General features: G+C 47.1%; 1 protein-coding gene across 1 annotated transcript in view; it reads right to left on the bottom strand.

Annotated features, from left to right (window-relative positions):
• LOC119466573 (muscle calcium channel subunit alpha-1) overlaps positions 1-23,012 on the bottom strand; it is a 456,872-nt gene that overhangs the window by 367,084 nt on the left and 66,776 nt on the right. The window lies entirely within an intron of this gene.

Here is a 23,012-nt window from a genome sequence, read left to right as displayed (position 1 = left end):
ATGGAAGATTTTGATATAACCGGAGTCATTGCAAGCGTGGGAAATGGTACAATATGTTGATATTTTAGATACGAATTTAAGATCTTCATCGGATAGGCAAAGGCTGCCTAGCGATAGATGCAGTAAAACCTGATTAAATCAAATAGTTGGGTGATTAATTGTCCCCGCCCCGTTTCAAAAGGGATGTCAATAAAATCGTCATTATCACCACCTACGTGATTGACGATTTCCGAAGCAACTGTTATGGCACGTACACACTAGCGGCAAAACGCGCGCGGCGCGCCGCCGGCGGCAAGACGCAGCAGCGGCAGGGCGGCTACACCAACCGGCGGAGCGCCGCTGCGGCAATCACGTGACAGACTAGACTCCTCTCCCCTTCTCGAACTATCCGGGAGCTCACGCGTGCAGTTGATAGTGCGAAACGAGAAACAAGCGGTCGGGCGGGTCCGCATGGCACCAGTTTCCCGCGCGCAGGAAACGGAAGCGGGCCGCTCTCATTGGTCTCCTTCATCCGCGGCACGCGGCAAACCGCAAAAAATCGGTCCAGGAGCGATCCCTGCCGCGGCAACAAAAACCCGTTTCGCGGCTGCTTTCGCTGCGCGCATCTTGCCGCCGGCGGCGCGCCGCGCGCGTTTTTCCGCTAGTGTGTACGTGGCATTACCGCTTTTTATTGCGATAGCAATTATATGGACACTCCCACCGGATTTCTGCCGTCGGCGTCGCCGTCGCCGTCGCCGTGAGGTTCCGTATAGATAAAATCTTCGCCGCGCGCCGTATGCCCGAGCGGAAGCGTGCGGGGACGCACGCTGTCACGGAGAGCGAACGCACTCAATCTTCCACGCGCAAGCAAGGAAGCGGGAAGCGAGCGCCGGAGGGAGCGGGGGGGGGGGGGGGGCGCATTTCTACTCTGCCAACAACCGCGCTCGTCGCTCGCTCGCACCGTCTCTTATCTCCACACGGCTCTGACCATTACGCGCTGTGCATTCGCCGCTCAGTTTCCGTTGAAGCGATAGACCGCTGCGGCGTATATGCGCTTGCTGCCAGGGTTTTGACAGTCGTTGTCTGCAGTCATTCAGTGTGATCTATTCATGTTTGTTTGTGCGCGCTCACACCACCGTTCGTAATAGTCGGGCCACATTTTCCAACGCACGCTACACATGCAATGCTGCCCGGATCGGCAGTGCAGCGCTACAGGTGTGTCCCTTCGCACGCGCTGCCCACGGGCAGCGCTTCTCATCAACACCACTGTTTCACACGCGCCTTCTCGTGGTCATCGAGTCTCTCTTCATGTCGGTCTACTTACGCCGCAGCACACCTGCTTACTTAATCAGCTCATGTTTACTACAATTCATATTGCTACCAAAGCCGCTCATCTTACTTCGTATGACATTGCTGTGTTGCTATCGCATTCATTGCTTCGCCCTTAGGGCGAAACTGTGACATTTTTTTTTTCGCATTACTTCGCTCGTGCTTCTACTTGGCAGCATCACATTGTGCGGGCTACTTTTCCCACTTACTACTACTTCTACTACTACAAATAATAATAATAATAATAATAATAATAATAATAATAATAATAATAATAATAATAATAATAACAATAAATTATATTCTTCTGCGTCCAACGCCTAATATAATCACAGTTGTATAATTTCGCATTTGAGGGCATAAAAATGAAGAAAGCCCGTCGCGGCGGCGTAGTGGCGTTGGCATTGCGCTGCATTTCGTTCATTTCGCTGCATTTCGCTGCATTTCGCGTAGTGGCGTTGGCAGCCGCATTTCCATGCGGGACGAAATTCAATAACGCCCGTGCACCGTGCACTGGGTGCACGTTACATAACTCCAGTTAGTTCCAAATTAATCCGCAGGCTCCCACGATGCCGTGACCCATAATCAGATGTTGGTTGTGGCGCGTAAAAGCCCATAATTTAATTTACATGTATTTTAACTGAAGAAACATGTTCTCCAGATGAAATATAAATCTGCATGGTTTGCATATTACAGCAACAGCTTTAATGTTGCTGGATAAACAATTTTGGTAACGTGATCATTCATTCACTCATAAGTGCGTTTCAGTTACTCTCCATCAACTATTCATTTGAGTAGATAAGAAAATGCAACTCAAACGCGTGCACCAGCAGAGTTACCGGTCGAATGCCAAAGTTTCCGGTGGTGTGCATGGTTTCTTCGTTTTCTCTCTCTTTCTTTACCCGCTCGCAAACGATAACAGGTAAACGATACAGACGGGGTGGCGGATGCAACCAGTGAATTAATCGACCCGTTTGATAGGCATCACTCCAAAAGATTAGTGAATGCCCTGTCGTTCACAAGTTAACTTGCCTCCACGACATGGTACACGAGGTTAAAAGCAAATCAAAAGTGCTCATGATTCCATTGCATTACAGCCGCTGTGGAAGAAAAAAAGGTTCCCGGTAAGAAGAAATGTTGGAAATCGACAACTAGTGCCTCTAGTGGCAGAGATCGCGCAACGTAAGTTTAGACACCGTTTTATTTCCATTTTTTATGAATATTTTATTCCATAGCCAATTGTTTTGGCATTAAGCGCGAAAATTGATTAGACACGCCCATCCATGGCGTTGCGCACACATAGCAGTAATTGCTTTCGAGGCCGAAGTCTTTTCTCCGAACGCTTGTTATTTTCGCATAATTGAAGACTCTAACAAATCTGTCAAATTTAAAGCAGAAACAAGAGATTTGTTAGATAATTGCTTCGTGACATGAAATTTTCATCTGGCTCTGCATAATTTAAGGACCACAATTTTATTTACTGCAAACAGCGTATATCCGAAATGCACAGAATTTTTTAAGCCCCAGATTTTAAAGTGTATTCGTATCATCTAGAGGATGTCTAGCAGACGACCTTAGAATGCCGGCTGATACGGTCTTCACACCAGAAGGCAACGAAAACTCTACTAATGTTTGGCTCGTCAAGCGACTTAGATGAACAACTCTGACACTCCCGCGTTCTTTTATGTGCCAGCGTGTGTATGTGTTCTTTTTTTTTTTCAATCTTTCTCTCTCTACCTACATGTGCTTTTTCTTCTTTATATTTCTGTCTCTACTTACACCTTCCCAGTGCAGGGTAGGAAACTGGATATTTATCTTCCGGTTAACCTCCTTGCCTTTCGTATCTCATTTAAGTCTCTCTTTCTTTCTCTGACATAAATACGCCTGCGCTAATAAACTTCTGGCCGCACGATGGCCTGAGTGCATTTGCTTTCTCAAACTGAAAATTTGTTATCGTTCCATGGAGGATGGCTCCCTTCTTACGGGCGTGTTATTGCGTTCTACCTATTGCCCACTCATCATCATCATCATCATCATCAGCCTATATTTTATGTCCACTGCAGGACGAAGGCCTCTCCCTGCGATCTCCAATTACCCCTGTCTTGCGCTAGCGTATTCCAACTTGCGCCTGCAAATTTCCTAACTTCGTCATCCCATCTGGTTTTCTGCCGACCTCGACTGTGCTTCCCTTCTCTTGGTATCCATTCTGGAACCCTAATGGTCCACCGGTTATCCATCCTACGCATTACATGGCAGCTCCATTTCTTTCGCTTAATGTCAACTAGAATATCGGCTATCCCCGTTTGTTCTCTGATCCACACCGCTCTCTTCCGGTCTCTTAACGTTAGTCCTAAGATTTTTCCTTCCATCGCTCTTTGTGCGGTCCTTAACTTGTTCTCGAGCTTCTTTGTTAACCTCCAAGTTTCTGCCCCGTATGTTAGCACCGGTAGAATGCAATGATTGTACACTTTTCTTTTCAACGACAGTGGTAAGCTCCCAGTCAGGATTTGGTAATGCCTGCCGTATGCACTCCAACCCAATTTTATTCTTCTGTAAATTTCTTTCTCGTGATCAGGGTTCCCTGTGAGTAATTGACCTATATAAACGTACTCCCTTACAGACTCTCGAGGCTGACTGGCGATCCTGAATTCTTGTTCCCTTGCCAGGCTATTGAACATTATCTTTGTCTTCTGCATATTCGTCTTCAACCCAGTTCTTACACTTTCTTGATTAAGGTCCTCAATCATTTGTTGTAATTCATCTCCATTGTTGCTGAATAGGACAATGTCATCTGCAAACCGAAGGTTGCTGAGATATTCGCCGTTGATCCTCACTCCTAAGCGTTCCCAGTCTAAGAGCTTGAATACTTCTTCTAAGCATGCAGTGAATAGCATTGGAGAGATTGTGTCTCCTTGCCTGACCCCTTTCTTGATAGGTAACTTTCTACTTTTCTTACGGAGAACCAAGGTAGCTGTGGAATCCTTGTAGATGTTTGCTAAGATATTCACGTATGCCTCCTGTACTCCTTGATTGCGCAATGCCTCTATGACTGCTGGTATCTCTACTGAATCAAATGCCTTTTCATAATCTATGAAAGTCATGTAGAGAGGTTGATTGTACTCCGCAGATTTCTCGATTACCTGATTTATGACATGGATGTGATCCATCGTAGAATATCCCTTCCTGAAGCCAGCCTGTTCTCTTGGTTGGCTGAAGTCCAGTGTTGCCCTGATTCTATTGGAAATTATCTTGGTGAATATTTTATACACAACTGAAAGCAGGCTAATGGGTCTATATATCTTCAGTTCTTTAACGTCTCCCTTCTTATGGATTAGAATAATGTTGGCGTTCTTCCAGCTCTCTGGTACACATGAAGTTGTGAGGCATTGCGTATAAAGGGCCGCAAGCTTTTCAAGCATGATATCTCCTCCATCTTTGATTAAATCTACTGTTATCCCATCTTCTCCAGCAGCTTTTCCCCTGGTCATGACTTTCAAGGCCCTTCTAACTTCAGCGCTAGTTATAGAAGGAGCCTCTGTATCCAGTTCATCACTATTTTGAATGAAAGTAGCTTGGCTGTTTTGGGAACTGTACAGGTCAGTATAGAATTCTTCCGCTGCATTTACTATCATCGAAATTGCTGATGATATTACCATGCTTATCTTTCAGTGCATACATCTTGCCTTGTCCTATGCCAAGCTTTCTTCTTACTGATTTAATGCTGCGTCCATATTTTACGGCTTCCTCAATCTTTCCCACGTTATAATTTGGAATATGCCCACTCATATTGGTTAATATCTCTGTCAGCGTCATGCCTGGAATTTGGAATTTTGACGATCTTACGAGCGTTATTGAAAGTCGCGGAGCACCACATAGTGGCACAAGAACCAGAAGGAACCACAAACTTGCCGTTGACGTGGCGATTTTGTGCATCACGGCCACTCTCTCAAAGACGTCTTAAGTCTAACGCACCATTTACTATCCATTCATTCGATTATTTTTTTATTGCGCCTACAACGCGGTTCTAGATTAAAAGCACTTTGAGGGATCTGCTCTAGCAAACTGAAAATGGCTAACAGGACATTACCCGACGCTAAGCAATAATCTAATACGACATTTTCTTTTTTATTGCGATAGAAATTATAAGGACGCTCCAGGTGAACTTGCGCCGTCAGCGTCGCCGTCGCTGTGATGTTCCGTGTAAAGTCCAAGTGCGATAACACGGCGGCCGCGCGCCGTATGACGTGGGCGTGAGTGAAACCGTGCGAGGGTGAATCGAGAAGGATGGTGGCTAGATCTCGCACGCGCAAGGCAGCAAGGGGGGGGGGGGGGGGGGGCGTTCTACTCTGGCGGCGCATGCGTATGGCACGGCTGAGCGCGGCGGCGCGGGTACTATCTTGAAAGCGATCTGCGGTGTGCACAGTGTGTAGTCGCACCGAGGGCTAATGGCTTCGTGTGCGCTGTGTTCTTCGTGGGTGGTTCGTTCGCAATGAAGTGAGACGCAGTACAAAGGGCGATTCGCTCGCTGCAGTCGCCGCTCTTTCTCACGCCAGCGTTTTGGCAGCGAGTGTCCACGGTCATCGAGTAATATGTGTTCATGTTTGCCTGGGCGCGCGTGACACCATACTTGTTAATTCAGTTAGTTAACGAACGTTTACAAGTTTGTACGGACCATACAAGTACTATCCTTACTTCGCATGGCTGACATAATTGTCGACCTCAGCGTTCGCTTTTGTTGCACATGGGCGACACAGGCGCTTTAACCGAACGCGACATGAAGCCTGCCACATAACGCATTAAGGACATTTCGTATTCTATTAGAAATAACCTTATATCGTTTCTTGCCTGCAGGGTTCGCCCCACTTCGCGTCTCCTGCGACTGTGTGACCATATCCGCAAATATCTTACAAAGAAGCAAGGAAATTTTATGAGGCAATTATGGACCAAATCGGCAAGCACTGCGAAGATTTAACTGAGGCACAACTTTTACTCGATGACAAGCCCAACTTAGCCTACCTGAGTTCTTTCTTTTTTTCATTTCTCTCTCATTTATTTACTGATGGGTCTAACGTCCCAAGCGAACTCTTTGTTTATAGGAGACGGCATTCTGGAGCGAGAGAAAAGGGGGGTAGGGGTTGGCGGCGAGCTCTCGAATGAATCCTCGGGAGGGCAAGCTTAGCTTACTTCTCCAGAGCCACACACACACACTAACGCACCCCCCCCCCCTCCATCCTCGAGAGCGTCGAGCAAGAAAAACGCGGAAAGAAATCCAACAAGACTCACACGCGCAGTTATGCAGACAGCTAAACCAACATAGCAGCCATGTGACAATTCTACGAGACATAGTACAGCAATAATAAACACACCGTCTAAAGAGAAATAACCATCTTCCACCACTTTTGCGTTGTGGCGCAAAGTGTTCGCGCTAGACTACACACTTGAGAAACCGTGTGTAAAACGGAGTAACTGATTTAGTTGTTGACGCTACCTGCTACCAGCGAGAGAGGTCACCTATCTGCTTATCAGCACGAAATAGCCACAATAGATGTCGATGGCCAATTAGTAAACAAAACTACATGGTCCAACCTGCATCCTCGTTCATTTTGTGTTGTGTATTGTTATGACAGACTGTTTCATTGATGCTGCTGTGTAAGCAGCCATGGATCGCATGGTTAAAAAACATGTTCGACGAGTACAGTGCACAACATTCTGCATTTGTGCGCGTCACTTATGTGCTGGCTCTTTATTTGATATTTTTTAAATACGTGGCGCTTAACCATCCTACAGTGTTGCGACCTCCTTTTGCTCATTGTCATAGAGAAGGCGCACGATCACATATTATGTCGACGTAAGTTGTCTGTCACACACACACGCACACACACACACACACACACACACACACACACACACACACACACACACACACACACACACACACACACACACACACACACACACACACACACACACAAACACGTAACACAGCGATCACGTTATGAGAAGTTACGCAATCAAGTAAATGGTGTCATAATTACCGAAACCGATCTGGTTGCTCCAACGCGCTGGCTTACTTGTTGTTTATCGCCTTACTGTCATAAGCCGCTAGTTAATAATGACATTGCGTGAGTAACTGCATCGCGATCTTTGTACAGAGTGCATATTGCTGAATAATGAAGCAATCGATTATATTAAGATACTAGTGCGCCGATAACAGCCGCTGGCAACTGCATGGCTTATTTTCGGCCAAATTTCTGTTCGTTTACTCACGGATTCAAAACGGCGGCTTTGCTGACAGGGCTGTCACGCTTTTTAAGCGTAAGATCGGAATCGGTCCGTATTTTTCTCGGTATTCATGCTTTCATTACTATAACGGTGCTTTCGGACACGAACGCTGATGAAGAAAACGTGCCATAAACGGCTGACGGCACCACGACAAACACCAATCTCGAAACGGCAAAGGAACGCTTCTAATCCTGGCCCCGCTAGATGCTATTGCAACCAATCCGAGATGGTGAGGAAGGAATGAAGAGCAAATGTTTCTCGTTCAACGCTTTCCAAACGTTCCTGCCAACTCCTTGCACAATAACACCACTTCCTTTCGTCCGGGCTCATTTCCTTACCTGCAAACGCGGCACAATGTCACCGCGAGGTAGTGTGGAAACAGGCGAGCCGAGGCTGCCTTACAAAAGAATGAAAAAAGAGTGGGAACACATATCCTGAATGGAATCAACGAAAGACACGTGAAAAGCTTTCGGCTCCATCTCGTTCCGGAATCAGCTTCCTGCCACAATATTGCGAGCCGTACGGCGATACGCAGACACCGCCGTGAGAGTAAAATGCGGCGAAAAAGGAGAGGAAAGGGTTCATAATGTGGCGACGTTATAGCTTTCCCTCGGAACGGTAGCAGCATGACCCACCGCTTTGATTAAACAGTTGCGGGGCCGAGGTTTTCAATTAGTGCGCCGACTCGAAACACGAACCGTTCGGCGCTCGTTTAGAGCAATGCTATTTGAACATATCAGACTCGGGGAAACCCCGAATGACTGGGTGAAAGAGTGTTAGATTGAGGGAGAGAAGAACGGTGAAAGAAAGCCGGGCACACCAGATTTGTGGATCCCCGAAGTTTCTCTTTTGCGTCATGCGGAGCGAAAGTAATTAGCCACGCCAGATCGGCCATGCAGATGCGCGGAAAATAGTGAGTCCGATTGCCTTCTTTTTTTTTCTATTGCGCCGATCACGCGGGCGATGCAGTAATTAACGAGTGAAATTGTCCACCGTGCTTTTTGGGCCTCGCTGTGACCGCAGCGCATCGAGAAAGCGCGCGAATACTCCGCATGGACGCGGATGGAATCAAACGCAGCTACAATAAAGGAGACGCGAAGCCGAACGACACTGAAGGGACTGCTACTGACGGCAGCGAGCACTAATTAAGTGAGACAAAGCGGCGACTGTCTCGAAGCCTGCGTCGCGTTCGCGTTTTCCGCATTTGCAGCTCGGACCACGTCGCTTCGCCTCCGCCAGGGGTGGGGGGGTCATCATATTTCTCCTCTTCGCTCTCTATTCCATGCCCGTCATCCCACGCGGAGCATGGCGCTCCAGGCGGACTAGATACATGTTTACTCACCACAATACCCTTTTCTCGCACTGTCGACCATTTCCCGTGTACCTAATCTCGACAGACCCTCCCTCTCAATTCCAGTATCGATCGTTCTGAATGGTTGCACGAACGCCGGCAGAAATCTCTGTTTTTAAGCGAAGCGCGTTCTCTCTTTCGGTTGGTGTAATCTTTACTTTCCGAGAAAAGTAATCAATATATCGCAGCCATTACGCTGTATATAGAAGTTATCGTAGGATAAGAAAGTTTACAACCTGTACAAAAGTTACCGCGATGGGAGTACAGGCGAGAACACCCCCACATGATTGAATGGCAACAACAGAATTCTCCATGAAAGCACGATTAAAAATGCGTCGCTGCACGGAAATAAACAACAAAAATCTCGCTAAAAGCAGTCCTGTCATTTGATCCAAATCACACCAGCACTGTGACAGCTAAACTTCTTGCAAAAACAAAAAATAAAGGAAAACCCTAGATCAGAACTATATATAACTCCCTCAGTATGCGGTAGCATGCTTAGATTGGGATGATGGTGGCGGCTCGAGAGCTGCGGCGGGTGTGCTTCAACCATGCACACTCTCCTTTATCGAAGTCACGTTTCTATACCTCGTGCCTTCTTTGCGATTTCGTGCACACTGCGACGCACACGCGTACGCTCAAGACATGTTGAGTTTTCTGTTAGCTACCTCCAAAATCGGGTGAAGTCGGCCTCTAACTCAATAGAGAAATGCGTGAGTGATCGATAGATGGTGGGGTGTCTTCCAGCAGAGGAGCCCAATGCTCTAACCATGAGGCCACGATCGCACGCATGCCTATCACGTGCCAAAGCTGCCCTTCTAACAGTCTGCCGCGTGCGTCACGTGCCAGTTTCAAGCATTCTTCCCTTACGACCGCTCGCACTTTGAGACGCTGCGTTTGACGACACTACCTTCGGGATCGGCGCATATCTTATTACGACAGGCAATTATATGGACACTCCTGGCGGATTTCTGCCGTCGGCATCGCCGTGAGGCTCCTTATAAAGTCCAAGGGCGATAAAATCGTCGCCGCTGGCCGTACGCTGTATGTGCGAGTGAAAGCGCGCGAGGGTGAGCCGGCGATGGAAGGCGATCAATCACACGCACAAAAGCGGGAAGGCAGCGCGCCATCTTCCGTCGCGCGCAACGCTCAGGGGGGGGGGGGGGCGGGGGGGGGGGGGATAGGGAGGGGGGCACGTTTTACTTCGGGCGTGCAAACACGCACGCAGGAAGCTACGAAAATGACGACGAACCATACCAACCTGCTCTACTTGTGGGCGTTCTTTGCGAGCTCAACTCCTTTACACTCGAGGCACGAAAGTGACTCCGAAGGTCCAACGTGAGAAAAATCTCGTTACACGAACCTTTGCAGGCTGAGGGTTGTTCGAAACAGTGTTGGCCAAACCCCTCAAAAGTGGAACGCGCAGCGGAGTAGTTCGCAAGGCCTCTCCCAGGTTCGCACCCTGAAGATAACAGAGCTCTAGGGCGGGCGGCGCCGGTGCCCCTTTTTACCGGTGGATGTCCGGTGGTGTGTCTCCAACGAACCATCTCGCGCAGACAATTCGGATGCTCTAACAATTATACCACGAGTGGCTGGTCCCGTTGATATATAGCTGAGGCGCGCGGCTTCGTGCTAGCCAAAGACAAGAAGATTGAACATGAATGGAATCGTTACAAAATAAGGTGCCTACTCTCCATCTTGCAGTTTTGTTTCCTTTATCGAGTTAACCATCCTGGTTATGTTACTTCATAATGACATCTAATAGTTTCTGTTACAAATCATGCGAATTTATCTCGTGTACATACATCGCTCGAGGTTGTTCGTTATATGGACTGCGTAAGCGAGGGAGCTGATGAAAAGGCCCAGCTACCCACCGAACATTCTAGAACGAGCTGCTGGGCGCACCAGTATGGCACCGACCTTACTAGACTTTTGAACAGATCGTACATTATAGCTTTGCGTACTTTGTGACATAGCTTTGTTATTTATTTGTTATTTCATAATACTGCGGGCCAGTACACCCAAGCAGGAGTGCATGAATATAGACGGAACATTTTCCACTAAAATCACAGAAAAGAGGAGCATGTTCCACCGCAAAAACACTCAACAACAGAAATTTAGATAGTAGACCAATCACAAAAGTTAAGAATATAACGACAGGAGTAGACATTTTGATATTAACAAAAAAAAAAGAAAAAACGCAGCAGAACTACGCAGTAAGCTTGCGGGCTACTGAAACAATAAACTTTGAAGTTCTTGGCCGAAATCAGTGGCGTACAAAATGGACTGAGGAAGTGCATTTCAATCATTAATGGTCCGCGGAAAAACACTGATTTTTAATGCATTTGTTATGCCAAAAATTGCTTTTAGCGCACGTTCCTGTGTATGAAGTGTCTTTGGTGTAGTAACACGTTTTATATATGATAAAGTGCCAATGTCATATGTGCTTGTCAAAACATTGTGAATAATTTCTATTCGGTTGCTTTTCTAAACTTAGATTGTGATTGTCAGCCATTAGTTTGGTAGAATACTTTACATAAACAAATCGTACTGCTTTTCTATGTATCATTTCCAAGTAGTGGATTGCCTTTTTTTGCAAGCCAGCAATATTATGAAATTGAAGCATCTTCAAATCTGTAGCGAGATACGTTTTGCGAGGGGGAAGAGAAAGGTATCCTTCGTAGCTGAAAGATCAGAATAACAGTTAATACGCTCACAACAACTTTATCACTGATGCGTAAAAATAACACCGCAACGTCACAAGGAATCTTTCAAAGCAACAGCACCTTTTCTCATCCAAGATATGCTGATTAAAGGCTCGGTCACTTTCTGATAAACGAGCAACTAGCTGCCCGGAAGCGAGAACTTCTCACCGCTTTCTTTCTTTCTTTCTTTCTTTTTCTCAGGAAAACGACGAATCATGCGAATTTATCTCGTGTACATACATCGCTCGAGGTTGTTCGTCATATGGACTGCGTAAGCAAGGGAGCTGATGAAAAGGCCCAGCTACCCACCGAACTAACTGGCAAGCGGAGCTCACTGATGCGCTAATGCGCGAATGACGCGCTAGGAACAAACGAGCGAACAAAGCGAAATCACGGAACAGCGAAGACGCCTACGGAAGAAAGCCAGGGCCGAAATAAGGAAAAGCTACGGTAGTGAAAAAAAAAATAACACCAAGATAGGAAGGAAGGATCGACCGCATAAACGAATCGGAGACAAAGAATGCCAGGGCGCACAATGGGGACAAAGGCTTAAAACGAGACTCCGCGAATGAATGGATAGATTCGCGCGGCGCGCGAGGGGACAAAGAATGAGAAAGGGAGGAAGAGATAAGATAGCGGGAGGAGGGCGAGGAGGTTCAGAAGGCGAGTCGGGTCGAAGTCGGGCCTTTTTCCCTCCCGACGCCGTCGATCAATAAGGCGCACACAACAAAGGCCTCCTCTCCCTCGCCACTGCGCCTTGCCGGCAGCAGAGAGCGGTGCACCGGACGCACCAAGCCGCAGACTCATTTATTATTTACTCGCATTCCCGCACCACCGGCCAGGAGAACCGACGAAAAATAAAGGGGTCACCGAGAGCGTCGCGGTTACGGAACGGCGAGAACCTCAAAATAAAAGGCGGGGACCACGCCATGCCCAGTAGTCGGTTGTTGTCTTTCTCTCTCTCTCTCTCTCTCTCTTTTTTTTTGGGGGGGGGGAAGGGGGGTGATAGCAGCTTCGAATTTCTAGGCTACGTTGCGATGCGGGGTGGAATTTAAAACCTCTCGCGTTCCAACGTGCCGGTTGCGAGCTGTAACAAGGCTCCGTATGTTAACACTTAATATTCACGGAACCACACCACGTAATCGAAACGAATGAAGAGATGAAGTAACATTTCGTTGTTGCTGCCCTCGCTAATTACTGAACAAAGACGAGAGACACGCCACAGGTGCAGTACCTAGCACTAGTAAGGAAAATGAACAGCAGCCATATTGACCGTGTTGCTTCATTAGTGAAGTTTGAAGCGCGAATCAGCAACTTTTCTTGTTGCACACGAACAGATGGTAGCCGCGAGTGAAACAAATAGCTGTTGAATGCAGAACTTAGTTTTAATGCAATTAGCGTTATTTGCCTACTTCAGGCATTTTAAGCCTATCTATCTATCTATCTATCTATCTATCTATCTATCTATCTATCTATCTATCTATCTATCTATCTATCTATCTATCTGTCTGTCTGTCTGTCTGTCTGTCTGTCTGTCTGTCTGTCTGTCTGTCTGTCTTCTTACGCTAACCCAGTGGCCCAACTTGTCTACTAACTTGGGCCCCTACGCATGTGCTTGTGGCCGTGACGCCGTCAGGCTCTCTTCATCGTCGTCATTCCAGCTTTGTCACCCGACTATCGTCATGACGTCATCGTCATGCCATCGTCGTGACGCGTTCGTTTTCATACCGTCGACGGGAAGCCGTCGCGGTCGTTCTGTCATCGTCATTCTAACTTCGTCATCTGACTCTCGTGATGCTGCCGTCGTCATACCGGCTCTGTCGTTCCAACGACTTCATCCCTGCTTCGTGATTCCGTCGTCCTGTCTGTGTCGGCGTCATACGGTCATTATGCTCATGAGCGACCTTGGCAAGCGAGCGCCGCATCAAAGAAACGGAAATCTCGGAATGACCCACTACAAATGTTGAAGAATCGTGACTGCAGAAATACCGTTCGGACGAGAACGGCCGTATTCAGCATGGTATAGCTGATGGCAAGGTGTATTGTTACATTGCTCAAATGCTGACGACGCACCACATTCTAGTTGCGAGTCACCTCCTGTGTGCTCTGCTTTTTTTTTTTTTTTTTTGTCTGTGGCGTTTTACGTCTGTTACCTTACTCAAACATTTACGAGCTCTACCGGCGCTCAACCCCATATTGCGCGCTTATTCGCCCAGCATCTTTATATCTGTTTGCGAGGGGGAAGAGAAAGGCATCCGACTGAAGGAACTTCGTTTCAGTTACCATAAAGATCGCGTAAACGTCATTCCGCATAATGCGCCTGGCTCTTACGCGAGGAATTTACATTTTTCTGGACTACACAGAAGCTACAGATAAAGCCCGACCACGAACATGCCGACTACAATATATAGCCACGAGAAGGAAATATAGTTTAATTATAGAGCATATAATAGATGTGTGCTGGCAGCCGTACTACGGAACTAAACGAGGCAGATGCGAATAGGGGCTACATAATATAGGAGATTTCACGTTCCTTTGCAGAGTGGTACGGATGAAGAAAAAAATTAAGAAAATGTGGAAAAATTAAGAGACATTTGGCACATCCGAAGGCGGCTCACATCATCTGCACAGTGTAGACGTTCAAAGTTAAAATCACGCTATTTTTTTTTCTTTTGTTTTGTCAGTGCACGGGATACTTGAGATTGCGCCAGCCAATCCTTGGCAGCTGTCTTGCGTGATTTAATGGCAATGCACAAGCTTTGTGCGGCACATTCATAATAACCAGTAATAGAAGTAGCAGAACGCATTCTAGTTCCAACTTGACTACAGCTTGACCGCACTACAGTTAACCGTACCTACGTGTCTCGATGCATCTGTACTATGCTCACAGAAGAGACCGCAGCGATGTCAATCAAAGTTAGAAAAGATAAGGAATAAAACCAATAAAACACTGCCTCACAGCGATTGCCGGGCTTGCGTGTGAGCGCCTAGCGCGAAGATCGCAGCGTTCAAAGCTGGCGCTATACAACAGGGACCCGGGATTCAACATGATCCGTATACGTAAAGCGCCACCGTTGGCCCCGCCAAAGCAATCCGATGTGCGCTGAGACCTCTAATGCCCACGTGAACCCCGCTTTTGACGCCAAAATGTAGCGGCTCGAAAAGGGATGAGACACGTTCCGCTCCCAGAGCAGTGACGACAGGGCCGGTGGGAGGCAAACACGGGCTTAACGAACCTTTCCCAGTGGCCGCTCATACCCCCTGGGACAGATAAAGAAACATACAACGAAAGAAGGGGCCGAACCGTAAATATTCTCTGCGGGGCACATGCGAAACAAACGAGCGTGTCGCACCGCGCACGGCGTGTGTCTGGCGCCCTCGGAGGCATCAACGTGCAAAATGAAGTTACTGGAAACGCGGACAGCCGGGACAGCCGCTGTAAACGGCCGGCCGCTTACTCACGGCCCTCGTTTCAAGCGCTATGTCCAGCTGCGCCAGTGTGCCACGCGGAATACGAACGAGGCCCGTTTCTGTCTGTCCGTCCGCAATACCTCTTTTTTGTAGGTATGACCACTGTATACGAGTCAATGTGTCGCTGCACCAGAACGTCTTACGTCATTTGGTTGATGCTGACCTACGGTTATAGGGACTGTATCTCGAATAGATCGGGAGCGTCTGCTAGCGTCACCAAAGGAAAGGGGTTGAGGACTAGAGTAGATTTCGTCGCAGCAGGCATTGTTATAGCAATCGTACCACGAATGCAGTTCAACTATAGAGAGTGCCAATAAACTCGGCACAAGTGGTGATTAAACAAAAAGAAGACTGAATAGCCGCGCTAATTCAAAGCAACAAAACTGAAACAATGTAGTAAAAGCATAGTTTTGAGGACATCGACACAGGTTCGCGGTGATTTCGAATACAGTGCACGTATATAAAGCCACGGGATACGGTGCGGCAGCGGCATGGGACCTAACCGAGACGAACAAGGGCGCGCTTATCTCCACGCTCGAATGCATCGCCAGGCAGATATGGGGGACACTGCGCGCCGTTCAGCGGGATGCATAGGATATCCCACATTCGGCTTGCATTTTGCTGAGCCTTTACGCCACGGTTGCAAAATCGACTCAGTCAGGTCCCGTTCAACACCATTTTTTTTCTCCACTAGTATTGTTACTTGTTTGCTAGTAGCTACATGCATTTCGGAGCTCACTGTATACAATTAGCCGAACGCTCTTTCGAATGCATTACGCATTTTACGTAATCACATGAGCCTACAGACGAACGCGCGTCAGTATCTTTATCTCTTGCTATCTCTACGGTCCGCAAACAACGCCTCACGAAAAATAACTATAATCTGAAAAAAGAAATACTTCTTTTGAGTGGTCGGATGAGTATTTTTGACGAAGGACCTAACGAAACGTTCAAAAGTAATCAGATAATACCCACGGTGGGCGTGAGATTCAGCGCCACAACTTTTAAACGCACCGTATTTAAAATAAATACCAGATGTTTCGCAGTTCAAGTACTAAAATGGTTCTCTTTGCCTAAGCGTAGGAAACTTGTGAAATCGCAAGTTTTGCGGGAAAATAATTTAAGGGAGAAGCAATGCGTCCAGCGCAATTCGATCGCTATGGAATCAATTGCGCTGACTTGAACTGCGACAGTTAGCTCGCTAGTGTGCCTACTGCGACGTTGGCTGCCCAAGCATACATTTATTGGTATTGGTAACATTACTTTTCCACCCACTGATATTGCAAGGTCCTCGCCCGACGCCAAGCACACGCAGCGTCAGTCGCGACCATCTGTGATGTCATTTTAAAAAATTTAGCTAATTATTACGATGTGAGAAGTGTGTTCAGTGAGTATTTAGCAGGATCTCTTTTCTCACTACGTCAGTGTAATTTCGTTTTCAGGTGAACAAGGAAACGTGATGGCACCGAAAAAGTCGTACATTATTCGTTAAAAAAAAGAATAACAATAAGTTCGTACTTATCGGCATTTTTGTGTAGCAACGAGCTTTCTATATTACATGATTCTTCGGTTAATTTCTTACATGTCTTTAGTCGGATGACTACGGAGAAGGTTTTGGACTAATTTGACAAATATTTAAATAAATTCAACATTTTCTTCTTCATTTTTTACAGCTGTTTTTGGATTGTTCAAACATAGACATGCTGTCAAAATGCTTCCAACACGGGGAAAAAGTCATAATATTGAGAATACTCATGTTGGAGTGGAAGACAATTTCATTTCTGAATTTAACCCGTCGGGAATCACATATCAAAGCGGCATACAAACACACGCAACAACTCGAGAAATTGTACTTGAAATTTGTAAGCAGCGGTATTTCTTTTACCATAGGTTTAGTGGAAGTAATTCTTATTTCAACAGAATTTTTAGAACGAAGCTTTGTATGGCAAGGCAAAACGAAAAATTGTCTGTTAGTCGCCTGTCCACATAAAACTATCATCATCAGTATAAGCGCGAGCATCGTCGTCTTCTTACAGAGCTGGCTCCGTTGCCGCTCATCATTCCAGCGTAGAATTTAACTTCTTTTTATGGTCGTAATGGGGAGGCCATGTTCACGGGGGTATGAACCATTACTTAAGTGGGTATGAGCCATTCATTGTCTTACGTGACGGACAGATTTAATTTTGAAGCAATCTACTTCGAAGAATCGCATGTGCCAATGGCGGGTGAATACTGCAAACCACGCCGCCGAGCAAACTCGAGACATCGAACGCAAGCGACAACGGCGGACTGCGGGCATACCGTCAGTGACGTCGTTCTCTCCGTCGCAGCCGAACGTGTGTGTAAACTTCATAATTGAGAGATACTTTAATGAACCGTCGGGATTAACTCAGTGATAAACACCGGGGCCGCACGTTTCAGCTTCGCTGCTTAACCATTTTCACGGAGTGGGACAGTCGACGAATATTTTTAATGTCCTGAGTGTGCGCGCAAATGCGATTATGGAGGTGAATATTCGGAAATAAATATTCGCAAGTAAATTTAATTTCATACCACTCTGTGCATGTATTCAGGAGACTTCGCCTACGCGATACCGTCAGTTCAGTGGGAGGTATTAGGCCACGCACCTCATGACAGCGATCGGCGCAACAGCATGACCGAACGCGAAGCGGGCAAGGTACTTACGAAAATGAAGCGCCCTGAGTTATTCGTGTCTAAAGACAAGAAAAAATTTAAGAAATGCCTATGAACTTAGATTTGAAGCTTGCCTTGCCGAATGTCTTCACTGCAGTACGCAATGTACTGCAGTGAAAATGACGCGCGTAGCAGTTCCAGTTTCGGCGGAAGAAACCCCATTTCGGGCAGTATTGACCACACTCATTTTACGTAAGATGGTTGCCTCGTTGGCTGGCGTTCGGGTGGCCAGTGATAGCGATCGACGTGATAGCGAGTCGGTTGCCATGCGTCAGCGATGACGATTCAACGACGCCACTACCGAACGTAAATAAGTTTTCAGAATACCGGCCCTGTTTCCTTTTATTTGTCCTAAAACAAAAATCGCTTATATCGAAATTTCTTAAACAAGTATAACTTGACTACCTTGCGCACTTCACCATAGTTGCCTGGTCGCGTGTTGTCACGTTTTCTTCGCTTTCCCTCGCGATGCCAAGCTTTCCACATCGCCGGGTGGTTTCGACACGGCGGGCCTGTTCTTCGTCCGTTAATGACTGCCGACGTGGACGATTAGCTGCAGCGCGGGAGGACGGCTTCCGTTCGATAGCCTCTCCTTCGCTACACGTTACACTGTCGTTTGCGAGGCGTCGTCTTTTTGCCACTTACCTTTACGTGTGCCATGCGCGGGCGCTCGGAAATGAATGGAACACTAATAACGGGCTGCACATCGCGTACGAGCGCACTTTTTCTAAAGGCCCCGGCAATGTAGAGAAACATTCCCAAGCACAGCTCGGTTTGACAGTTTTCTTATTTCTGCGCAGATTTCTTTTTTTATATACATATAGATAGCTTTCATTGACGTCATCATGGCCGCCACCTTGGGGTACTGGCACGTCGAGAAGTTCCGTAAATCGCAAAAGTAACAGCACGACAACACAACAGACACGTCTTTCACCGAGTTGCAATTTCATAACAGCGATAATCTAGTGAAAAGCAGTCACACTCAAAAAGCAAAACAATGTATCGGGAGCTGGGGTGCTATAACGTAAAATGATTCCAAACTGTTTTGATTCCAATTTCTGCAATAAGCCTGCACGATTGGTCAAAACATTTTCGGGCCGCTCCCAACTTCGCCTGTCTGTCACGCGACGTCATGAAAACCGTGATAGCTCCCCCTCTGATATAACATGTAACCACTGATTATGCATGATTAAACACACAAAAAAATAATAATTCCTGATTCCGATGTCTTTTCACCATTAGCTCTCTGCTATTGGTCCAATGTTTTCTGGCTACGCCCACTTCACCTGTCTGTCACGCGACGTCACAAAACCGCGAAAACTCACCACGTCAAAGTGACGTGTACGCGAAAAAAATGCATTAATATGCCGAACAAATTTGAAAATTTTTCTGAATAGCCACAGACTGCCCCGTTCCGAAAGGAATCAAAGATGGCTGCCCGCCGATCGCTCAGGCCCTCGCTACTCGCACCTGCCGGTGAGCATGTATTTATTTGCGCATGATAAACCTTTTTGCGTGGCAGTAAAACGTTATCGAGCCCTTTCGACATGCATACGACATCGCTCTGCCAACTCTTCCTTGCTGAGGATCCGTTTTAGCACCATTCAATGTCCTTCCGTTTCACGCCGCCGCGATTTTCGACCAACCACCGCAAGCTAAGGCGAACCGGACCAATCGGAGAAGCCGGCACCACTCTCTTCATGCGGTTATCTATTTTCACTGTGCTGGCTCGGCCCCATTGAAACCCTCTCCACTAGAGCGTGCTCCTCGCCTCTTGTCAGCCAATTAGATAAGAAAAGCCGCTGAGTGTAGGCAAGGTTATTGGTTTTGAAAGCGAACAAAGGTGACCTCCTATAAACGAGGAGAGTATTTGATTGGGTTGTTCAGACAACGCTGCGGGTCACCGCCCGATGCTTGCGTCGGTGGTTACGTAAATTTGACGTCAGGTGTTTGGAATCAAAATAGTTTGGAATCATTTTACGTTATAGCGCCCCTGGTATGGTGCACTGGCGTCATCGTGGTCGCCGTGCTTCGGTGCTAACGCGGTGACAAGGCTGCCTCCGTGACGTCACGTGAAAGCTATCTATACAGTTGACTTCCCTTAATTCGACCCTAACGGGACCGACAAATCTGATCGAATTATCCGGTGGGTCGAATAAAACAGGATGCAGAAAAAAATGTCAAGACACACTACCAATTCCCTTCGCAGTACTTCCCAGAATCAGACACACCGCCGAATCAAACACGCGCCCACTTTCTATATGTGTCTAAAGCAGAAAACTAACGTATAAATTACAATAAATCTCCTGAACAAACTAGAAATCAAGTGCGCCCGATTTTTTAGCCAGAGAAATACGAGTTTCACATTGGCGGCCTGCTTTTCAAAGTCAGCTTTGCCGCATTATACGTTTGTTATACGGTAAAGCATGCAAACGCCGCGCAGTCGGTTTTGGTTTTGTAACCGATTGCACCGCGCAGGCAATTTCCGGCCAAATTTTCCTGAAAAAAAAAGTCGCACGTTATAATTGCGTAAATACCGTAACGAAACATTGTTATCCGTGGTTATCGCTTGAAAACCTTCCTCGGGCCAGTCGGAAATAGTCGTTTTCGACGGAAGATGACATGGGTTCAACCCATTCACTGTCCCCTAAGCTCCACCGAGACAGACACACTGCCAATAAAGAGGTCACTATTGGGGTCACCACAGGAAGCAGGCACGTGCGTGCTGACTATCCGGCGAAGACCAATTTTAGGCGAGAAATAAAGAAAGTTTGGACTCATAAAAATGCATGGGTGCCAGCCAGGACCGTCGGTCGGGATCGAATTAACCGAAAAATTGACTTACCGGAGTCGAATGAACGGAAGTCTACTGTGATAAGTTTACCACCACTTTACGGGAGCTTTAGGAATCACTCTGCAACCATTAACAGGACGTCGCCTTACAGACTTGCGATTTTAGACACCTCTTTGTGTGTTCGTTTTCAAGCAGTTCTCTATTGTCAACCAAAACTTGGTTCAGTGGCCGAATTCACGTAGCTTTTTTTTTTTCTAAAGCGTTCTTTGTCACTGGGCGGCCGCCTTTGCCAATAATGTATGTCAAGCATCACGATTGGCTGGACATCTGCTTTTACAAGCAATTTTAGCGTTACAGCATTTTTGTGAACAAAGGCTCGTTTGTTTCTGTTCGAATGTAATTTGTTTGAGTGTCGGGGGCAATGAACCGATGGAATTAAACAGAGTTAAGGCCTATACGCTACTCGAGGGTACTGATAACGAACATGTCAAATTCAAAGCAGGTATTTCCAGCTTTGAGAGTGCGTTGTGTCACACGACAAAAAATTCTTGCAGCCCGTATTCTTGACATTTACATAGCTAAGAAACCATAGTAAAACTACCATATGCTCCTGTAATACTAGTCGCGATAAAACAGTAGTTAGTAGTTGACGCTTAATCACTCACCATTCTTTGTCTTGTCATCTCGACAACGCACCGGTAATCCCTTCCAGGTAAATACAAATGTAATTAATGGAAACGTGCTTGGAAATGTAATTTCGCAAATACATTTCCACGTTCATTTTTCTGCCGACCACCTAAAGATCCCAATGCCCTTCCTCATCAAGTCACTGCTGTCGCCTGCTAATCGCAATTGCTTCAAGACACAACAACTTTTTACTCGATTTAAGAACTCTGTTATGACCTTTACGTGTATGTAGCATACCCCCTGCCCGTTTATGTAATCATGTAATACGCCTGTATAATGCATAATGTAATGCGCAAGGATCACTGAGAAAACTAAATTGAAGGATAGGCAGCGCCGATGGGTGCCACAGTTTTTTTCGCCACCACAGGCATTGCATCCGGTCGTATCGGTTATTCCAATCAAGAATGAATGTGCATTCGTGAATGCAACGCCAAGGCGTAAGCGACAAAGTACTTTTTCTTCACTTCGGGGAAGACCAGGTAACAAGCACAGTCGCACATAAGCTTCGAATGATGCAGCATACCGCATATCGCAGCTGCAGAAGTCCACATAAGCGCCGCTGCGATTGCTGAAGGTAACCGGACTGTGTGACCGTCTGAGATACAGCGCTGAAAACTGTCACTACACGTCGGCGACATCCACACTGGACTTTCTCTCCCTTTCTTCCATTGCAGGGTAGCCAACCTGGCTCAGTCCTGCGTGACATTCCTATACCTTTCATTTATCATTCTTATTTATAGCATTGCGACCACTGGACGATCGGCCGTTGTCCGTGCAGGTGCTACTTGAAGACCATCCCCATCGCGCGTCGGCCCACAAAGCTTGAATGCACTTTGGTCTTTCTTGAGGGCGACTGTTGAACGCCTTTGACTTGCCCTCCGCGTGCGTGCGCGAGCTCAGCGCGTCCTTCCTCCCCCCCTCCTCTGTCTATCTCATCTTTCTATTCCCTCTTTCCCGTCCCCCAGTGTAGGGTAGCCAACCAGACGCATTTCTGGTTAACATCCCTGCCTTCTCTCTTTCTTTCCTCCTCATCTCGCTCTCTCTCTCTCTCTAGAAGAAGCATTGTGTGCGAGTTATATTTCATGCATCAGGCCCATGGACTGATCAGGCCGCATGCGACGACCGGCAGGTCAGGAGCTCATCGATCCGCCGAAGCATCGCATTCCCAGCCAGCACATTTCTCAAGCACGCCTGTGCACACACACGCCGCGACCGAGCAGCCGTCCCAGCGCCCGTCAAGCAGCCCGTCACCGCCGAGCACAGGCTGCTCGGATTAGTGGCTGTAATCCTCTTTCGCTTACAAGCAGTCTCGTCTCACCTAATACCAGATGTGCGCCAAGGCCACCTCCATGGCTACGTATATCTTGAAGCGAGAGGCCTCGGTACACTTTCGCTTGGGCCGGCATCGTGAGGACAGAAGCGTGGCCGACGATTTTTATAGGCAGTAAACTTGCCGACGTGCGGTGCTCCATTACTGTCGTTATAGGTTCCAACGTTAAGCCGCTGTTATGCTTCCGCCATACGGCCGCGCCATACGAGCCATCCACAGCAAATTATAGTTCTTTTTATAAAACTGCCGTTACGAAAAACAGACTTTCGTGGCTTTATTATGCAATGTTCCAGACGTTAAGTGCACGGATTAGTGCAACGAAAACGTGCTTATGTCGCAAAGCTCATAAACCAGGTTGCGCACTATGGGCAAAACAAAGTTTGCTTATGG

This window comes from Dermacentor silvarum, chromosome 10 (genome assembly GCF_013339745.2).
Source record: "Dermacentor silvarum isolate Dsil-2018 chromosome 10, BIME_Dsil_1.4, whole genome shotgun sequence".
Taxonomy (NCBI): domain Eukaryota; kingdom Metazoa; phylum Arthropoda; class Arachnida; order Ixodida; family Ixodidae; genus Dermacentor; species Dermacentor silvarum.
This window is presented reverse-complemented; position numbering and strand designations above follow the sequence as displayed.